The following is a 21,006-nucleotide window of genomic DNA, read 5'->3' as shown; positions in this document are numbered from 1 at the left end:
GTCAGGAGCAGCTTATTCTACTACTTTGCATGTTACCTGTTTTTGGGACTAAAGTCTATAGTGTCTCTGAAGTATAGCTACGAGTCACTGACTCTCCTATTACATTGTTGATTGACTGTTTGCATAGACTTTTTCCAGTTGTCAAGTATTTGCCTGCTGTATGCTACCTGCGTGCTAAGCACTTTGGATCTCTCTTCTCCTTTTATTATTATTCATCATTCTGCCGTGCTACCATTGTTTCCACTGCTCAGAGACTATGTATATATATATATATATATATATATATATATATATATATATATATCATTGACATTCCTTTTTTCCATTCAGTTTGCATTGTTCCGTATATTCACCACACTCCCCAGAGGGCCGCGACCTGCACAGTGGCAGCTACTAAAACCATACTCCCTTGCGGGAGTTCCTGGAGAAGACCAGCCACTGTGTTAGACTCCGCGCCTCTGGGGAGTAAAGCTACACCTGGTGAATTCTGGGTAAAACTCCTAGTGCCCCTGACACTACTATGTTGCCACCAGCCCTGACTGACCCCATATTGTTCGTCCCTCCATTTTGCCAGTATCAGCCTAGGCCTAAGGCGGACCACTCCTCTAATGATGGTTTCTGTCAGCACATCCTCGTTATCCACAGCTTAGAGATCGCATGAGAACTTTGTGCGTGCAGAGGTGTGAAGCTTCCGATGAAACAAACTTATTGCTCAACTTTAGCTGTGCCAACCCAGGGAATTACGTTGTACACCATATATGTAAATGTAGCAAACAAAAAGCATATGGGGAATTCCACGTGGAGCACTTAAGGCCAAAGGTGTGAAACGCGTGAAATTTTTGCTTTCTCTACAGCTCTTTCTATGCTGACCAAAACACCCTGTCCTGCACTGGAGAAGCCAAACTAGGATGAAACAGTTCATTATTAGTTCATGTCATCAATGATGTCCCGAAAAATTCGCCTTATTCCTCATTTGGTTGCGGAATTTTCATCAGATGATGAAACCAAGTAGGGCAGTGACTCACATGGCTCCCATGTAAAGGGCTTTGAAGGATCCCTGCAAGATTTGCCCCCAAGACGCCTGACCATCCCGATTGTAGGGCTCTGTCCTGCTGTCCAGCCCGAGGTCATGTTGGGGCCAGCCTCTCGCTTTACAGCACTAAGCAGCCCTCATTGTGATTTGTCCATGACCAATGTTCCTGGCGGGGACAGACCTATTGGGAGGGATGGCCTGGCGGCTGAGAGACAGGTGGGGAACCTTGTCTGTACGCTCTGATTATATTTTAAACACAATAAAGCGGCCAAGCAGCTTCCTCTGGCTGCCTCTCGGCCATCAGACACATGTTCATAGTTACAGGCAGAGAGACAGCCCCCCAGCTAGGTGTGAAGGAGGGAGCCCCACTCCCAAAGACAGAGCTTACCCCCTCCCCCTGGGTGGGGCCTGGTGTCTCACGCCACCAGCCTAATGTTATTTTAGCACTTTGCTGAGTGAAGAGGGAACCTCATATTGGGCTACAGAAGAAAGAGAAGCAGTAAATTTTGAAGCCATTTCTTGGGGAGAGTAAATATACAAACATTTGCATTTGATGGTAATCTGCCCCCACACATGCAGAACAGCAGGAGGGGAGACTTATACCTTATGCAATCAGCAGTTTTCCTAGAGAAATATGTTTTATTCTAAAATGTCCTTGTTTTGCTTCTGCAATTATTCCACTTATTTTTAAAAATCAGTTGTGGGAGACAATATGCAACTTAACCATGGATTCCAAGTGTCAGTAAATTTACTGAGCCAATAACAAAAAGAAACAAACGTAAAATTATATATATATATATATATATATAAGTGGTGGTATAGGCCATTTGGGTGATACAGCTCTTACCGTTCCACTAAATGCCATTCTGCACTTTGTGCCTTCTGTGGAATTTATAGTCCATAAACAGTGCTCAATACTTTCTGTCATGTGGTGCGGTTGGTCTATAATGCGGGAGAAGCCTGGATGCAACAAAAATGATAGAGGAATTCCACGCACAACACCTAAAGCCAAATACTGATACACACAATATTTCAAAGACAAATGCGTCAGCGCGTTTACACTATTAGATAGAGTGCGATCTTGCCAAGGACGTAGTTATAAGTCTTTGGGCCTTACATGAAATATAGACTCCCACCCTTCAGCTATAATCTTTATGCCACCCCCCAAATGTATCACTGTACAACGCGTTTCTTTGTTCTGAGTGTCCTGTGCACCACCTTCCCTACTCTTCTTTGTATGTGTGTCCTATGTTGGTGAATAGGGATGAAGGGCCTGGCAGTGAGGCTGACTTGGCACTGGTAGCACATCGCCCCCACTGCCCAGGTGCTCTCACCATTTCTTAGAATAGGCAGGTGTAGGAGTTATTTTGCAGTGGATGCCGGTCAGCCCTCAGCCCTGTGCCCAAGAGGATTTTGGCTTTGGCCTCCTGGTGCCAGTTGCAACTACCAAAGCTCCGACCCTTTATTACTACACCACTGAGTCTTCCCCTAATCACAGTTTACACCCCTAGTTGGTAAATTGAAAATGTGGGGATTTATAGTTGGGGTTAGAGCATGTCCTAGATCAACGATAAACGTCAGTGTAAAAATAAGTAAGTGCACTACATGAGAAAGCAGCCAGTATGTCCCTTATGTGCAAAATAATAAACTCATTTGCACCCCTTGCATTGTATTTACTCCTTTTTTTTTTTTGCTTTGCTCTTCTTGATGACTCAGGTCCAACATGTTTACTGCTGTTATATCAAGTTACATGAGATGAAATGGTCCTGGGGTGCAGTGGGCACCCATTAGGCAGACTGCATACCTCTAGGGCAACAGCACAGGCTAAAGTCCCAGACTCCTAAGTGGGATCTACTTTATCTGAAGAACCGTTCTACGTAGAGGGATCTTGCATTCTAGAATATAGATAACGCGTGGTCTCGCCATATCAGAGCGTTCAGTATGGACCAGAAACCCGTCAGCAGTCCCTGGCCTTAACAATGAACACACAATGTCAAGGACAGTCTATGTCATGCAGAATGAATGTGGCCCCAAAACCCTCAAAATGGGCCTTTCACCCATATAAGTGTGGGCAGCACAGTGGCTCAGTGGTTAGCACTTCTGCTTCATAGCGCTGGAGTCATGAGTTTCGATTCCCAACCATGGCCTTATCTGTGTGGAGTTTGTATGTTCTCCCCGTGTTTGCGTGGGTTTCCTCCGGGTGCTCCAGTTTCCTCCCACACCCCAAAAACATACCGGTAAGTTAATTGGCTGCTAACAAATTGACCCTAGTCTGTGTGTCTGTGTGTATGTTAGGGAATTTAGATTGTAAGCTCCAATGGGGAAGGAAGATTCTTGATTACATTTATATTTATATATTTTTTCTGGCTGAATATTGTATCCCACGTTTGGCGCCTGTCAGCAATTTCTCTGTATGAGTTTATATTGATAGGGTTGGTGTTACCTATTCCTTTTGCTACAAGCTGCCTTTCGGTTTTAACATTGGTTGCACCTTTAGGACTTAGTCATTTTTACTGTATTGCATCCAATGGGGCAGGGACTGATGTAAATTAGTTCTCTGTACAGCGCTGCGGAATTAATGGCGCTATATAAATAAATAAATAGGTGATGATAATGATATCAGTCTAAAGAATTAAGCATTAAACCTGCGTTCAGTCACAGCCTTCCTTAAAACTGGTTTATGCTCCTTTGTTCCGGGCTGGGTCATATTCTGGTTAAAGTGTAAATGCCTAACACTCCTATACTCGGGAGAGCAAGTCCATTAAATTGGGGCTGTTTGGGAGTAATGTTTCTGAGGTTGCCCTAATTTATAATCTTCACTATAAGAGGAGACTGTAGACCTAGATTTGTATATTGTTCCAGCACATTTTCCTTTTTTTGTAATTATCCCGAAATATATCTCATTATAAGGGGTTAATTGTGGCTGGTAAATATAATTTGTGGTTCGCTGTCTCTATATGATTACATTGTAGAATGACCTACTGTACAGTCCGATGTTTTATCTGAGAAATTACTGATTCTTACAACTCGTCTCTACCACTCTGACCCTTGTACCCTTCTCCTTCTAACTCTCATTGTTCATGTTACAAAGGGTTCTACTCTGCATAAATCAATCTAATTACTTTATAACTAATTCCTAATGATATAATTCAGCTGCCGACCTCTATCAATTTCTCGCGTTCGTGTTTGTGACGCAAATTTAATGACATTAGTTGATCCCGAGCCTGCACCATTTTCACATATGGTTTTCCATATTTGCCAACTCTCCCAGAATGTCCGGGAGACTCCCAAAATCTGGGTCAGTCTCCCGGACTCCCGGGAGAGCAGGAAAGTATCCCACATCCGGCCAAAATAATGTGATTCACTGTGAATCGCCAAAATGACGCAAATGACCACGCCCGCCCCTTCCGCCCTCTAGTCACGCCCCCTGTCTGGGATCTCCCGGACTTCAGTGCCTAAAAGTAGGCAAGTATGCGGTTTTCTCAAACATTATTAGGTTTGGTAAGGAATAAGACTGTCTGGTCACAGCCAACCAACTCCTTCATTTATATACAAACTGTATACAGTCAATAAAAGTAAAAAATTAATCGTCCTTAATGCATTATATTGTGATTAGTTTTAGATATTTTCATTTATTTTGTGGTGTAGTAATGTGCTTTTTCCACTTTTCTGAATGTAAAAATCAGTTAAAAATAAAAAATACTCTAATTACTTTGCCAGTTGGACTAAGTTAAGCTGTAGCTCAAACAGTAGCTGTAGAACTACAAGTTTCATCAGATCCCGTCAGTCAGAGAAATGCTGGGACATGTAGTTCAAGAACAACTGGCAAGCTACAGGCTACATATACTACCTCTGCTATACATACACATTTCTAATATATACTGCCCAGTTTTGCAGTAAAGGAAAATGCCCTAGATTTATAAAAACTGCTTCTCTGCGTGCTTTTCCTAAGCCAGGTCTAAACCGCCACAGGGCAAGTTAATTATTAAAAATAGGGATTTTTGTAGCAAAAGCTACTTATCTGTTGTAAATTTGATGTCATGGACAGGGCCATCTTAACAACAGTATGGGCCCCCGGGCGAAGCAGTCCACCGGGGCCCCTACATATATATATATATATATATATATATATATATAAAAAACTCGCTCAGTGACCCTTGAAGTACAGCCACTAAAAAAATAAAATCCCCCCTTCACTTATCTTTCAATTGCCTTGTTCTCCGATTGCACCCTCTTCTTCTCTTCTTTTTTGTTATTCTGGGTCTGCTGCTTCCTTGATTTCTCGCTGTCCCTTGATTCTCCGTTGTTTCGCGCGTCGTGGCTCCTCAGCGCTGCGCTCCTCAATGAAAGTGTCATTCTGTTTGAGCGCAGTGGAGGGGAACAGGGAGGGAGTCAAATTCGCCACCTGACCTGACCGCGCAACCGCAAAAGGTAAATTTGTTTTTTTTGCAGGAATTTTTTTGTGTGCAAGATTATTTATTCTAATTAAGAGCCCTTCCTATGGGCCCCTCTTGCCCGTGGGGCCCCTGGGCACCTGCCCATTGTGTCCAGTGGAAAAGATGGCCCTGGTTATGGATCCTGCTGATAAACCACTTACTTTTTGTGCTGAGTTGCAGAAGTGCAAGAAGGGAGCATTTCCTTTGCACACTGTTTAACAGTTATGTCACTCTACTCATCAAGGCCATCACCCTAAACCTGAGTCATTAAGATACGCATCCTGAGCGCATTGTGCGTTTGTTATAACTTGCACGTAAATTGGTTCTGTGTACTCCAGAAGTCAAGAAGGAACGGATCTAAAGATACGTGCTGTGATGACTAGCGGTGTAGGCTTACTCTGCTGTACTAGACTAGACGCTGCAGGAAACATATACCGTATTTGCCGGCGTATAAGACGACTGGGCGTATAAGACGACCCCCAACATTTCCACTGAAAATATAGAGTTTGATATATACTCGCCGTATAAGACTACCCCCTCTTTCGCAGAAAATAATGCATACAGAATTGCCCCTACATGTATCGTGACCCTGTATATAATGGTAGTACATGAGGTAACCTGATAGTGCCAAAAACAGTGTGGTAAGAACCACAAATCCGGAGAGTCTGTCCCAGATGTAGCTGGGTAAACAACACTGAACAAAGTGTAAATGGTCTATTGTACCTAAAGAAACACTGGAATGATAGTCGCTGGAACAGACCAGGGGGAACAGATAATCCAAACAAAGTCCGTTCACAAATCTGGAAAGGGTGGGTAGTGGGTAGTGGGTAGTGCACTTACCTTCCTCCCCAGGTTGGATGGTCTGGATGCCTCAGTCTGACTCTCGAATACCCAGGTCCTGTTCCTCTGTTGGGATGTAAAAGTGCTGCGAGCTGCACGTCCGTGCAGAGATCACTTCACGGCCGGAGATGGTAAGCTGGCGTGTTCGCGCATGCGCATATAGGCTGGTCAGCGCTTCAGTCTCCGTTGATATGCTGTCCCAAGTGCACCCGGCGTATAAGACGACCCCCCAACTAGGATGCATGTTTTTTAGGGCAAAAAAGTCGTCTTATACGCCGGCAAATACGGTAATACCAATGTGGAATATAAAATCTCAAAACGCACAGAAAAAAAAGAAGCAATTAATGTTACCTGGCAATAATATAGTAATTTATGATTATAATGGAAATGTAAAAAAAATAGTTTTTTGTTATATATAATTTTTTCCCTTTGGAAAAATATTTATTAGACTGTCCATAATGTCTGCTGAACATAACGGACATTTGTACAGTTGCTCCTGATTACAGACACATGTTATAGCATGCAAACAATACTGACATCACTAGGACTCAGGACTTAGACTAGTCCTGTAGCTGGAGCAAGAGATACGGCAGAAAATCACGTACCTTTGAGATGTCTAGAGCTTGAAGAGTGAGTATGAGATTATACCCTAGTACCTAATTTCTGCTGTGTATTGTACTGTTTTGTATTAATTGTATTGTCCTGTTATGTCATGTAAAATGTTACCATACCTCCCAACATGCAAGTACCCGGCAGCGGGACGTAGGGCTGCCTAGCGCTGTAAAACACTGTAAGTACACGGCAATTTATATGCAAACATTTGAAGGGTATCTACAGAACAAGACAAACTAATATTGAATGCGCTATTTATACAGGCCTCACCAGTTCCCAAATTAGTACTATCCTAGCTGCCCACCAGGAGGGAGACACGGCAGTCACCTCCGCGGATGACAGCTGCGGTTGCGCTGGCCCCGCACCGGGAAACGCCAACCTCAGTACAAAAACGCTTCTGTTGGAGGTCTCTACTCACCTTATGAGCACTGCAGGGAAATGTACGCTTACTCACCTGCATGAGGACCTCCCGGGCTTTCACGTTCTCTGCAAAACCTGTGGATAAAATCACAGAAGGCAGTTCCCTCCCCACAACTCCTCTCTAACGTTACCCCGCTGCTGTAGGCCACTCAGACTATACAAGCCCAACCATCACGGGCAAAATGCGCAAGGAACGAACTGTCCTGCATGCGCAAATCTGGCCTGTATACGAGTGTAGTGCTCTACCCTAGTAAGCTAACTATATCCACATACAATCCTGTCTCCTTGAGTACCACACCACCTATGCTACCCCACTCCTCGGTGGGTTAAGACAGAAATCCCTGGGGACTACTGTGGGGACTAACTCTCCATCAACAACAAGGCCCAAACTTAGTATGTAGACCCAACTGTGCTCACGGCTGGCTGGGACCGCTGGACCAGCACACTACAGAGTGAGGCACCTCAAGCTGGAACCACCAGTGGCCAATGCCAGAACTCACGCTGGACACTAACGGTGCTCTGTAGAACACACTGCTTGAACTGGAACCATCAGGTGATCCTGCCGGAACTCAGAACCAGACACCCAATTGGAACCAGTAGCTTGCACTATTGGAACTCAAAATAGCAGTGATCCATTGCTAGTGGGGGATCTCTCCGCTGAACCTGAGCCACCGTTCGTGCCTCGGGGACCTACGGGATAAGGTGGTGAGCCGCAATCAGGGGAAGGGATCCCAGGGCATTTAATATCCCTAAACTGTACTGAAAGACTCTAGCCTACTCTATGCTGCCCTCAAAACTACAGCACAGATTTGGGGGATACCAGAAGCCTACCTTCAATGGGGTCCTGACTTCTGAATCCTACTGGGGGAATTTACAAATATACGACCGTGAAAAGAGTACAAACAATACAGAGAATGCAGCTCGTGAACACAATTGAGTTTTACAACTAAAACAGGTGAGTCACACAAGGGCTACTTATCTTACTTAAACTGTACTGGACCGGTCCCTGTCTCCAAGAGCACTTACCTCCTAATTGACCACAGGCTAATCCTGGAATTGCTGCCACAAGCCCGACAATTACTCTTATAGGCCTATAGACTGCTTCAGATTGTGACACAGGCCTTAAGCCTAATTAAATATATGAGTCCTACAGGTATATAGACCAAACTACTGCACCCCCCAAAAAATGATACTAGATGCTTCTAATAACACCTATCTATACCGGGGCCTTGTGCCCCTCTGCTGCCAAACAGGCCTAGTGCCCAACTGGCCTAGGACCTTGTGCCCTTTGTACAAAAGTAACTCCCTTGGCATTATTCCTACTGGTGCCAGGGCCTTGTGCCCTATTATAGTGCTAGGGCCTTATGCCCAAGTGTATGGAGAAAAAATAAAGAAGAAAAAATGCAGACACAGGCCTGGGAGAGGTGGGTGCCCAGAAGGGGCCTTACCTGCCTCCGGCGATCTTCAGGAGTCTGCAGCTGCCTCCACTGTCAGTCTCTCCACCGCCTCCATTCTCAAGGCTCTGCCGCAGAGATATCTTGATCCCGGCGTCTTTCTGGCAGGGTTGTTCCCAGCCCTTGCAAGGGCTTACTGCCACTGCTCTCCACTGCTCTTTCTCCAGTTTTGATCCCGCCTCTCACCACCGAAGGACTGACTCTAACTGCTGGGCACAGTGGCTTATATACTATGAGGGGCGGTGATGCGGTGAGTCCTGATTGGCCAACCATTTGAATGGCCGGAAGGGAACCAGGATTGGCTCCCCTTCCTGGCCATTCATTGACTGATGGTGGGAAGTGAGCCCTGATTGGCTCACTCATTGGCTGTTGCTGGCCAGGGAACCTGGAGGGAATAGAAGTGCCAAGGACTAAACCGGCGCTGGATCCTGGACCTGGTGAGTACCCAATTTGTATCTTCGCCCTCTTGCAGGGCTCCCGGGGAGCTGCGCTAGGGACGCTGCTCACACATATAATACAAATGCATTTGATTATTAGACAAATGTATACAATCAGGCCATACAAATACAGATCACTTTTTCTCCTTCGCAGGTCAGACATTACGGTTGCAAATAGCACAGAGTAACGTCACAATTACCTGTATTCCTCAATATTAACTTAATACTGATAATCCCACAAAGTGGCTCTTTGCAATCTCACCTACAATTCGACATGAATGTAGAATACAATTTACAACCCACTACCCCATGCTCTTCCTCTTAGACATAAGCATACACAAGCTGGCTCCTCAACACACAGTTATAGGGCTTTCCCTCAGATAGTAAATAATGTCAAGGTGTTTGGTGCAATCTTCCAATCTTCCTCAGTTTCAATCTCTATCCCCTATCTTTCCCTACACTACACCCTTGTTACTATATCACAGTCCCGAAAAAAGGGTATTATAAAATATCCTTGAGGTCTCCCCACCTGTTCCCTACCTGACTAGTAACAAAAATACTCAGTGCAAATAGATGAATAACAAGGTAAACACGGGTTACTTATCCCCACTGGTCTCCAGCATCTGAGTCCAAGATGGCTCCTCTCTGCTCAGGTGTCTGGTAAGCTCTCCCACTCTCCACTGTAAAGTTTCTCAGAGTGTCTCTATCTCATTAATCCCTCTGTCTCTCAGACCTCTCAGACTCCTGTTACTCTCTTTCTGACAGACTGCAGAGGACTCAGGATGTCTGTCTCTCTGAGTTCCTGTAAGAAACTCCATCTGCCATTTGTAACTGCTCCTTCACACACTCCCCCGCCCCACTGCTTTCTGGGAAATGTAGTTTTCTGCCGGCAGGGGAAGTATCTAAAAATGGACGTGAAGCCCACCCAGGTTGTCGGGGCTACATATATATTTACCAGACCCGCCAAAATGAAATAATGTTCAATCTCATGCTGGTTGGGTTCTCTGTAGTCATTAGAGTGCCAGTATGTAGTTATTGAGGAACTATTGTCATCATATCCAGCAAGCCACAGCTCTCTGTGGGCTACATATGGATATTCTCTTTGGAAGGGGGGTTTCTTAGTGCCTGGAAACCCCCCTCCAAGCCTGGGGCACTGTATAATTGAGGTGGCTGGACCCTGCCCCCGTTTCACATGGCTCTGCTTGAAAAGGGAGAGCTGTGTGCACCTAACAGTAGTGCACACAGCATTGCCCATGTATATTATGGGGATAGGAAGAGTTGGAGAGCAGCCAAGCACTGTCTAAAATTATAGCCACGCCCCCATGCATGCTGGTCACGCCCACTGGCGGCGTGGTGTGGAAACCCCCCTCTACAAATCCTGCGTTTGCCCCTGAGACTGACTCATGTACAGAGCGAATTCACGCAAGACACGGCACATGAATGGACTTGAGTCCGAACACGAAACAGGCCCTACATTTTTTTTTTAAACTTTAACCAATTACATTTAAATTTTTCTTTTGTGGGAAATATTCGCTTGTCTCTGTTCATTTCCACAATCCGCTGTTGGCCCCATGGTTTCCAGCACAGAAAGCCGTCCTTACATCATTGGGGAAGTCGATAAATCTATTTCTACAGATCTCTGCTGAGGATTTCAATGACTTCACTCGATTACGCTGAAAAGACTTTCAAGGCTTCGTAAACAGCCAAATTAAGTTAGGTAGCTTTAAGCAAACGTAAAAGCAAATGGCCAATAAGATCAAAAACAAAAACTTTCTTTGACCGTCGTTCATCAGTAGGCTCCTAAGTGATGCATTTTGCATAGTGAAGTTAGATTTGTGGAGAGAAACAATCCCAAACGCTCCGCCGATGTAGTGAAAACAACGTTCTTTATTTAGAACCTTAGTGTTTAACGACGTTCTTGGCAAGAGGAGCAATCGGATCATTTGGGTTTTGTTCCTATCAGTCCTGTCTGTGCCAAGCCCAGCAATGAGCTTCCGTCCCTCTTCGGTGTGTGGTCTGGTTTCCCACCTCTCCTCTCAGACACTCCAGAGCTCGGAGGTCAAGCGGGTCATCGGAATACTAATAGGAGACCTGATTGATGAGCCGATGTCATAGGGAAGAATAGGATACTTAATTAATGACTTCTGCTCAGTTTAAGACCAAGTTTTCCCCTTGCCTGAGTCCCGGCTTTCCCTGTAATCCCAGGTTTTTCCAAACAGCATAATGGGAAACTTCAAAGATACACATGGTCAGTTTTTATGTCTTGGCTGCTTGAGTGAGTTTATGCTGTCTTTGTTTACAAGGGCACCCAGGCTTGATTCCAAGGTTTAAAAATAAAAGGACGCCATTGTTCAGGAAAAATGGTGGTTTTTACAAGATATTTTCTCTTTACCGGGGCGGTAATTAAGTATTCCAGCCCTAAGCTGCAAGAGCTGAGATATCCCACTGGATGGTGTACACAATTCAATGTTTTGTTTTAACTAGAGCTTTGTTTATTATTAGAAGCCTTTATTTATAGCGTTGTGATATTTTTAGCAGTACTGCACATTAAGCAGGGATAAGCGTGAAAAATAGATAATGCAATAAAAAAACAACAACACTTCCTTGTATTATAATATATAGTGATTTGTTTGTACAGGTTGAATGAAGTTCTCATTTTTTGTGGCATAGCAAAAAAAACCCCAAACAAACAACATTTCAACATTTGTAATCCGGGGTCCCAAAGTAATCAAAATGTAGATCCCATCTCTAAATTATGTCTGTAAACATTACGTGCCTAATTCATTAAGGGAAGTACTTATTTTTTTTACTTAAGTTTTCTCCTGTTTTTGCAATGCAAGGGGTGCAAATGAGTTTTTTATTTTGTACATAAGTAAAATACTGTCTTTTTTATTCCTAGATCAACTTTAAATTACAGTGTACAAATAAGCTATCAAGTATTTGTGTGCTACATGAAAAAATAGACAGTATTTAACTTATGTGCAAAATAAAAAAAATAATTTGCACCCCTTGCATTGTAACAAGGTTTTGTCCAGAAAACTTAAGAAAACGTACTCAATTTCTTGCTTAACTTGCTTAAAGAATCAGGCCCTACGTCATTTATTTAGCAGGCAGGGTAACAGGTAAGTGCTTAGCACTTCTATCTCACAGCACTGGTGTCATGTGTTCAATTCCCTACCATAAAATTATCTGTGTGGAATTTGTATGTTCTCCCTGTGTTTGCGTGGGTTTCCTCCTGGTGCTCCGGTTTCCTCCCACACTCCAAAAACATACTGGTAGGTTAATTGACTGCTATCAAAATTAACCCTAGTCTGTGTCTCACTGTCTGTGTGTATGTTAGGGAAGTTAGACTGTAAGCTCCAATGGGGCAGGGACTGATGTGAGTGAGTTCTCTGTACAGCGCTGCGGAAACAGTGGCGCTATATAAATAAATGGTGATGATGATAAAAATTGTAAAAGCGTATGATATGCTGTAAGCGTATGTTCCACTGCTGACCAGAAACCCCAAAAGTAGAAATCTAAAAAAATATATATTAATAATTTCAAAAACAAGCATGCCCCCCTCCCCCCAAGAAAGCTAAAAGAGCTCTAGTGTTCCCAGCCTAGGCAATCAGCAAAATTTTGGGAGAAGAAAAGCACCGAAATTGCCAAAACCAGCACTAGGCTATGCCAGCCAGGTTGGCATTATATAAGCAAAACCCACAGCCAAAGTGCCAACCAATCCTAAGCTGGTCAGCACCTGGCTGAATTTCCTAGGGGGGTTCCCTTAGGGCTATTCCCGCACCCCTGGGTGGTAGGTGTGAGTTAATAATGTAAAACAAAGCGATAAATTATCATTTTGTCTGTGGTGCACTACAGGTCTGTCCCATGTAGTACTACGAGCTTAAGCATACCCATGGCTCTCAGGCAGGGCCTGATCAGCCAATAGGCTGACCAGGCTGCAGCCTGGGGCGCTGGAGCCAGGGGGGCGCAACGTCACTGAGATGTGTTTTTTTTTCCCCCTAAATGTGGCAAGCGGAGTCATCGGGACCGCCACTGGTCTAAAGGAGCGGTCCCGACTGTCACTATCACATGACAGGCAATCTGGCAGCGATCGCTGCTAGCTGCCTGTCAGTGTGGCCGCGGGCGCTTCTTACTCTGGTCACGTGAGATCAGGACTTCCACATCTCACGTGACCACCAGAGTAAGAAGCGCCCGCGGCCACACCGACAGGCAGCTAGCAGTGATCGCTGCCAGACTGCCTGTCATACACAGCGCTGAAGAGAGGACTCCACAGCAGGTAAGTCCGTTCTAATGTCTCGGGGGGAGGGGCGGCAGATGGGTAGGTGAGGTGGCTAAACTGGGCAGGTGAGCAGGCTGAAGGGGGCGCTACGGCTGAAATAGCCTAGGGCAGCCGGAACCCTTAATCGGGCCCTGCTCTCAGGACATACTGGCACTTGAGGAACCACAAGTGCCAGCAAGCCCTGGCATCCAATTGCAGTGCACCAGGGAAATATGTAAATAAAATCACACTCTCTGAATTAATAATAAACTTATTTGAAATAACTGCACCCCTGCCAAAAATGACCTCTTTCCCATGTGCTGAGGTCAGACTCAAAATTTAATTCAATGTTTTACTTATACTTTTACTTGACGTTCCCCTCTCTTGGGATTGAGGCATAGATCTGTATAAGTGTGTAATAATAGTATCCCACACGTTGTATGCTTATACATTACTCTCTCTTTTTATTTTTTTTTAGTTATCAGAACATCTATATTTACTCAGAAGATCATTCAGAAGTTGCTTAGTAACTGCTGCCATATTTCTGTGAAAGCTCATCCCATATCTCTAATCACTGACTAAATGGATGATAGCATCAAAATGTTCTGTCCTTAATTGTATTTTTGGCAGGGATGTTAATGTAATCATCCTGTTATGATGTCATCTTAGATATTTTTAAATATTTTAAATATATTCTCTATGGGCTGACTGTGCTTGTCTAAACACAAACTCCAAGCAATAATGTCAGTTCTGTTTAGTAACTCACTCCTATATATACTGAATTTCCTCTTCTCTCACCTGTCCTTCTCACCTTTCATGCAGGGTACCACAATAAGAGGCACACAAGCAGGGGGCAAATGCAGGATTTGTAGAGGAGGGTTTCAACACCACGCCACCAGTGGGCGTAACCAGCTTACATGGGGGCGTGGCTATAATATTAGACAGTGCTTGGCTGATCTCCAAGTCTTCCTATCCCTATAATATACATGGGCAATGCTGCGTGCACTACTGTTAGGTGCACGCAGCTCTCCCTTTTCAAGCAAAGCTGTGTGAAGCTGAGGCAGGGTCCAGCCACCTTAATTATACAGTGCCCCAGGCTTGGAGGGGGGTTTCCAGGCACTAGGTAACCCCCCTCCCTTTGTTTATGACAAGGGCATAACTTCGGGGGTGTGTGGCAATGCTGGGTCGAGGTCTCCTCTTAGCAGGTCTGAGTATGCCCAGAAAAGACCTCTGCTCTGCCCTGGGGGACTAGAGTGGCATAGCCACCCGCCTACTCTTATAACGCTCTGTAAAAGTGGATTAATGCTGTATTTTTACACTCGCAGTGCCCTTTATGTCTGCTCATTTGCATAACAAATAATATACATTTAAAGAGTACTTTTATATATCAATGAACTCTTCCTCCCTTTATTTACACTATGGGAACCAGGAAAACTTCGCCGCTAGTGAAATACCCACTGTGCCAGTTAATAGGTTAAAGGTTTTCGTACATTCTCAGGAATGCAGTAAAATACAGCTCATCTCGGCTATAAAACATATAATCAATTATGTTTAGAGTTCTAGAATAATTGCTGAATAAATAAAATTACTCTTTACACAAATACTGTAAGTATAAATGTAAATATACTGCACTTAAAGGATATTTTCAACTTTCTGAACATTCTGTTACATTGTTAAAAGTAAAAGACCTGTTGGTTATTTTCACATTCTCCCATTATTCTATTATTTGGCAAACAGGTGTCATCATCAGGACACATATTGCCCAGGGGTAAATAATTAATTCCAGCCATATATTGCAGAAATACCCCCGCTCATTCCAAGCAGCTTCTGTCAGGAAAAAGCTAGACCCCCCCAAAAATTGGGACAAAATAATCCCGTACAAATCATCACCCTTTCACACGAAACACATCTTAATTCACCTAGCCACGCCCACTTTTTGATAAAGCCCCACCCACTTTCCCGAATGCTCCTGCACCCATCACGGTTTGCAAAGTAGGGCATACTTGCCAACTTTTCCCTCGTTGGCTTCAGGAAGATCCTGGAGGAGGTGGGCGTGCGGGTGCGGGGCTTGACGAATCACATCGAGTCACAATTTTGGCCAATTACAGCAGGGGGCAGGCCTAAGATGACACGATATTTGCATCATTAAGCCCCCCCCTTATCTATTGTGGGGGCAAAAACTGGGAGGTCTCCCAGAAATGCGTGAGTCTTCCGGACATTCCGGGAGTAGTTGCCTACTCCGTGAGAGTAGGCAACTATGCCTTAATAAAAGCAGCTAATGAATCTCTAGAGACTGAAGTGTCCTTTACATTTCTGTCTCCATCACTGAAGTCATGTTGTCTTACCTGTCAGTCTTTGATTAAATTTTGGTCTCCATGAAAATGGCCACCTCCATAGACATCAATACATGGACATAGGACACAATTTCTGAACTGTGTCATCCTGCCACAGATGGCGAAGCCAAACACGTCTTGTACTGGCTCAGCATCAGGGAGAATGCCAGACTCTTCAGGGAGTGAGGGAGATCACCCCTATTTCTGGGAGTCTCCCTGACATTCAGGGAGAGTTGGCAAGTATGAAGTAGGGTTGTCCTTCTTTATTTGGGACAGTTCCAGTGAATGACAACATCACTCATTCAACATTGCTGAAAAATATTCCCCATGTTGCAAACCACATACACAGTGATACCCCCGACTGCCAACACCTGTACACAGAGATCACACACTACTACTATCAGTCACTTTGCTGCCCCCTACCCCTGCAAAAATGGGTCTCTGCAACTTCTAGTTACAGCCCTGCCACCACCTGTTGCAGAGAGACCCCACCCCCATAACGTATCTGTCAGCCTCCGGTGCTTACACAAGCTCTATCAATGTTGTGGGGTCACCCTCTCTGCAGCATGGTGCAGTGATGGCGGAGATGACTGCCAGCGTGGTCATTACATTCTCTGTCAGGAGACATACCAAGGAGCCGGTCTGTCAATTTCCAGAAATGGATTAGGCAATTATCATTATAAAAATAAACAACTACAAAAATTACATATTTACTGTTCGTATTTTCACACTGATGAGATAATATTTAAGGGGGGATCAACCCTGCAGTAAACTTATTACCGTTGATACGGTTAATTTAAAACCAATGTTAAAGTTTACTGTAGTCACGGTAATAGTGCGCAGGCCGCGTTACTTTCGGCAGTAGCGTGGAGAATTGAATTCCCCCTTAGAATGAAAATATGAAGGGAGAACGGGCTGTGTGTTAAGATTATTATTAATATATAATTATTAGTATATTATTATTATTTACAGAACTAAAGTTCCAGGAACAAGTGTAAATTGTCAGTAATGAGAGGCAAACAATATAAACAGTCTGGGTGAATTTTCCTGGTTTCTTAGTATGAGATGCTCTGCAGGATAAATTAACCTGTATCTGACTAGTGGTCTCTGCAGCAGTGCAAAGCTCTGCAGAGTTGTAGAGATGTTTGAATCCGAGCTTAGACAACCAGTGGCTCTCAAGCTGTTGTGGAACTATGGAGTCCTGGCTCCTCTGTTATAGACATACACTCTGCAGTACTATATGGTTCTGGAGGGTATACTTATACACCGACCAGCCACAACATTAAACCACTAACAAGTAAAGTGAATAACATGATTATCTCAATACAATGGCACCTGTCAAGGGTTCAGAGATATATTAGGCAGCAAGTGAGCAGTCAGTTCTTGAAGTTGATGTGTTGGAGGCAGGATAAGTGGGCAAGCGTCATTTACCTGGAGAAGAGATGGCACCAGGATGCACTATGGGAACAGAGGCAGTGTGATGCTCTGGGCAATGTTATGCTCGGAAACCTGGGGGTCCTGGCGTTCATGTGGATGTTATCACCTACCTAAACATTATTGCAGACCAAGTACACCCCTTCGTGTTCCCTGATGGCAGTGGCCTCTTCCAGCCGGATAATGCGCCCTGCCACACTGCAAACATTGTTCAGGAATGGTTTGAGGAACATGACAAAGAGTTCAAGCTGCTGACTTGGCCTCCAAATTCCCCAGATCTCAATCTGATCGAGCATTTGTGGGATATGCTGGAAAAACAAGTCCGAGCCATGGAGGCCCCACCTCACAACTTGCAGGACATAAAGGATCTGCTGCTAACGTCTTGGTGTCAGATACCACAGGACACCTTCAGAGGTCTTGTGGAGTCCATGTCTTGATGGCTCACAGCTGTTTTGGTGGCATGAGGGGGACCTCCACAGTATTAGACAGCTGGTTATAGTGTTGTGGTTGATCGGTGTATAGTCTATATATACAAGGTGGAGGAATGGTTAGAACTGATGCCTCATTAGAGTGCTCTTACCTGTTCCCCATTCCTGCGCTGTCTCTCTTTGCCGCGATCGGCACGTACGGGTAACGGGTCACATGACTTGCTGTTTGAATTATCTCTCTATATAAACTCGTCACTGACACTTGCTCCCTGTCAGAGCAACTTTGTTGCTGAGTGTCTGACTCCTGAATCCTCTGTGTGCCCTTCTCCCTGTGAGTGAGTACTGCTGATGGATCTCCTGTGTACTGTTCCTGGCTTGTTTGTCTTTGTTTGCTAGTTCCCCTGTGCGCTGTTCCTGACCTGTCTGGCTACACATTACTGGATCACCTGTGTGCCAAACCTAGCTCGTCTGACTAAGCATTGTCTGACTACCCATGTACCCGATCCTAACTGGTCAGTACCTCTATGTTTTATTTGTTGTTCTAGAGCCCCGCCGGCCTGTTGATCCGTGTGTATCCATACATCTGACTCCTCCGTTATCATCATCCCCGTATTACTCTTCGGTGATGATCACTCCTGGAGACCTTTGTTACATCCTAAGACAGTCAGGGGGCCGCGAGTTCCTGGCAGCGCAGTCCATCCCCCCTTGCGGCAGCTCTTGGCAAACATCGGGGAACTCGTAAGGCTCCAGGCCCCTGGTCTGCCGGTGCCAATCAGGAATAATACAGGCCTTTTCACCTGCAGATCATAACACTCATCTTGAATTCATTCCTGACCAGGGTGCTATCTTTATGTACTTTGGGGCTCATGTAGAGTTGGTCGTACATCTGTTTTATTTGCGTAATATACGCATTTTGTTGCGCACATGTCCAAAAATAATATACTCATATGTTCCGAAAGCAGATCCTGGTGCACCATACACTGACGACTCCTTGTGCTTGGAAGGGCCAACCGGGGAAGGGAAAAGATGGGCGAGTGAAGGCCGAGCATAGCACAGGCTTGTTCACGCAATTGCGACTAAAGGAGGCCTGGACCCAAGCGCAGACATACCCAGGGCCATCTGAACAACATTATGGGTCCCCAGGCAGAGCAGTGCACTAGGGCCCCTACCAACACAACCACTCGGATAAAAATGTAAATTATCGATAAAATTAGGCTTATATTTATTGTTACCTGCAATAAAATCAGTGTTTAAACATTAAAAAAACCTGTTGTACACATAGTTATATGATGGAAACTATTAGTGTCAAGTATTCTAGTTCAGCATCTTCCCCCCTGATAAAGTTTGTTTGTATGTACATTTTTCTCTGGAAAATTTAAGTTAAAAAACCCCCAAAACACGCTGTACAACTCTTATCTCACTGCTGTATCCAGCGGAGGAGGGTTCAAATGCTACACATTGTGGGGATAAAAAAAAGTCCTAAATGGCCAACATACCCATCACACCACTTCATATGCCACCAAACCTAACTAAAGGCCGCTTGCATCCAAATCAGCTGCTTTTGCTCCCCTTCTTCTGTCTCTCCTGCTTCACATTCCCCCGTCACTTACCTTTCTATTACCTTCTTTCTTCTGAATCCTTCTCCTCTGTCTCCCCTTCTGTCTTTCCTCTCTCTGCGCTCTTCACAGAAAATCATCATCATTATCATCAGCTATTTATATAGCACCACTAATTCCACAGCGCTGTGCAGAGAACTTACTCACATCAGTCTCTGCCCCATTGGAGCTAACAGTCTAAATTCCCTAACATACACACAGACACACAGAGATTAGGGTCAATTTGATAGCAGCCAATTCACCTACTAGTATGTTTTTGGAGTGTGGGAGGAAACCGGAGCACCCGGAGGAAACCCACGGGCAATTGCCCAGTGTGCCCATGCGGAACGATGGCCCTGGACATACCTATGAGCAGATCAGTTGCTGGTTCTGGAGGGCTGGTAGCAATTTCCGAGTGGCTGAATGCAGAGTGACCTCTACAGCTGATAGTACTTATAGAACTTATTACTTACAGAACATATCATCTTCCCTTCTGCCAGAGACACCACCTGCTCTCAAATCTCCCTCACTGTCAATAACACCACAATTTCCTCGGTCCCCCAAGCCTGCTGCCTTGGTGTCACACTGGACTCCACCCTCCGCTTTATTCCTCACATCCAGACTCTCTCCCAGTCCTGTTGGCTCCACCTTAAAAAACATTGCCAGAATACGCCCTTTTCTTACTCAACATGCTACCAAGACTCTTATCCATTCTCTCATCATCTCCCGTCTTGACTTTTGCAACCTCCTGCTATCTGTCATTCCTGACCCCCATATATTCACACTTCAATCCATTCTAAATGCTGCTGCAAGACTGATCTTACTCTCTCACCGCTCCACATCTGCTGCACCACTTTGCAAATCCCTACACTGGCTCCTTGTGTTCTCCAGAATCAAATTCAAATTACTCACCATTACTACAAAGCCCTCAACAACACTACCCCTGCATACATCTCAAATCTCATATCAAAATACTCTCCCTCCCACTCTCTTAGATCTACCTCTGACCTGCGCCTTGTCTCATCTCTGGTAACCACCTCTCACTCCCGCCTACAAGACTTCAAGACTTCTCCCGTGCTGCTCCCCACTTATGGAATTCCCTACCACGCTTAAACAGGCTTTCCCAAAGCCTTCAAATCTTTAGATGTTCTATAAAAATCCATCTCTTTATTAGAGGTGACCTTATCCCCGATAACACTATTCACACTAATGCACCCTCACAACTATCCCAATCTCCACTCTGAGCCACACTCGCTCCTCTTGTTCCAGCTGTGCCCTCTTCCACTTAGAATGTAAGTTCTCTAATGTGCAGAGTCCTCCATACCCTCATGTCTTCATTCATTTTATCTGCCTTATCTGTTCTTGTTTTACGTATGTCATTGTCTTCTCTACTGTACGGCGCTGCGGAGCACTGTGGCGCCTTACAACTCTACAATAATAATAATAATAGTACTGTGGCAATGGGAGTGGTTTTCCACAGGCCTCTCAGAGTGGAATTCGCTATGGAGCTAACAGTCTGCAGGTAAAAGGCTGCAAACCAAGTTATATACAGGTGTAGCACTGTGCTTAGGTTCAGTTATGTACAGGTCAGAGACATGTGGTAAAGTGGATGTAAAATGTGATTTACTTACATGCTTTGACGTGTTTGTTTCCACAGCTAGCAGCAGAGCTGATAAGGGTGTCTGTACTGAATAGGCGCTACAGAGCACCTGAGGAGACTTCC

The sequence above is a fragment of the Mixophyes fleayi genome, chromosome 2 (assembly GCF_038048845.1).
Source record: "Mixophyes fleayi isolate aMixFle1 chromosome 2, aMixFle1.hap1, whole genome shotgun sequence".
NCBI lineage: Eukaryota > Metazoa > Chordata > Amphibia > Anura > Limnodynastidae > Mixophyes > Mixophyes fleayi.
The sequence above is the reverse complement of the archived record's forward strand: the minus strand, read 5'-3'. Positions refer to the sequence as shown.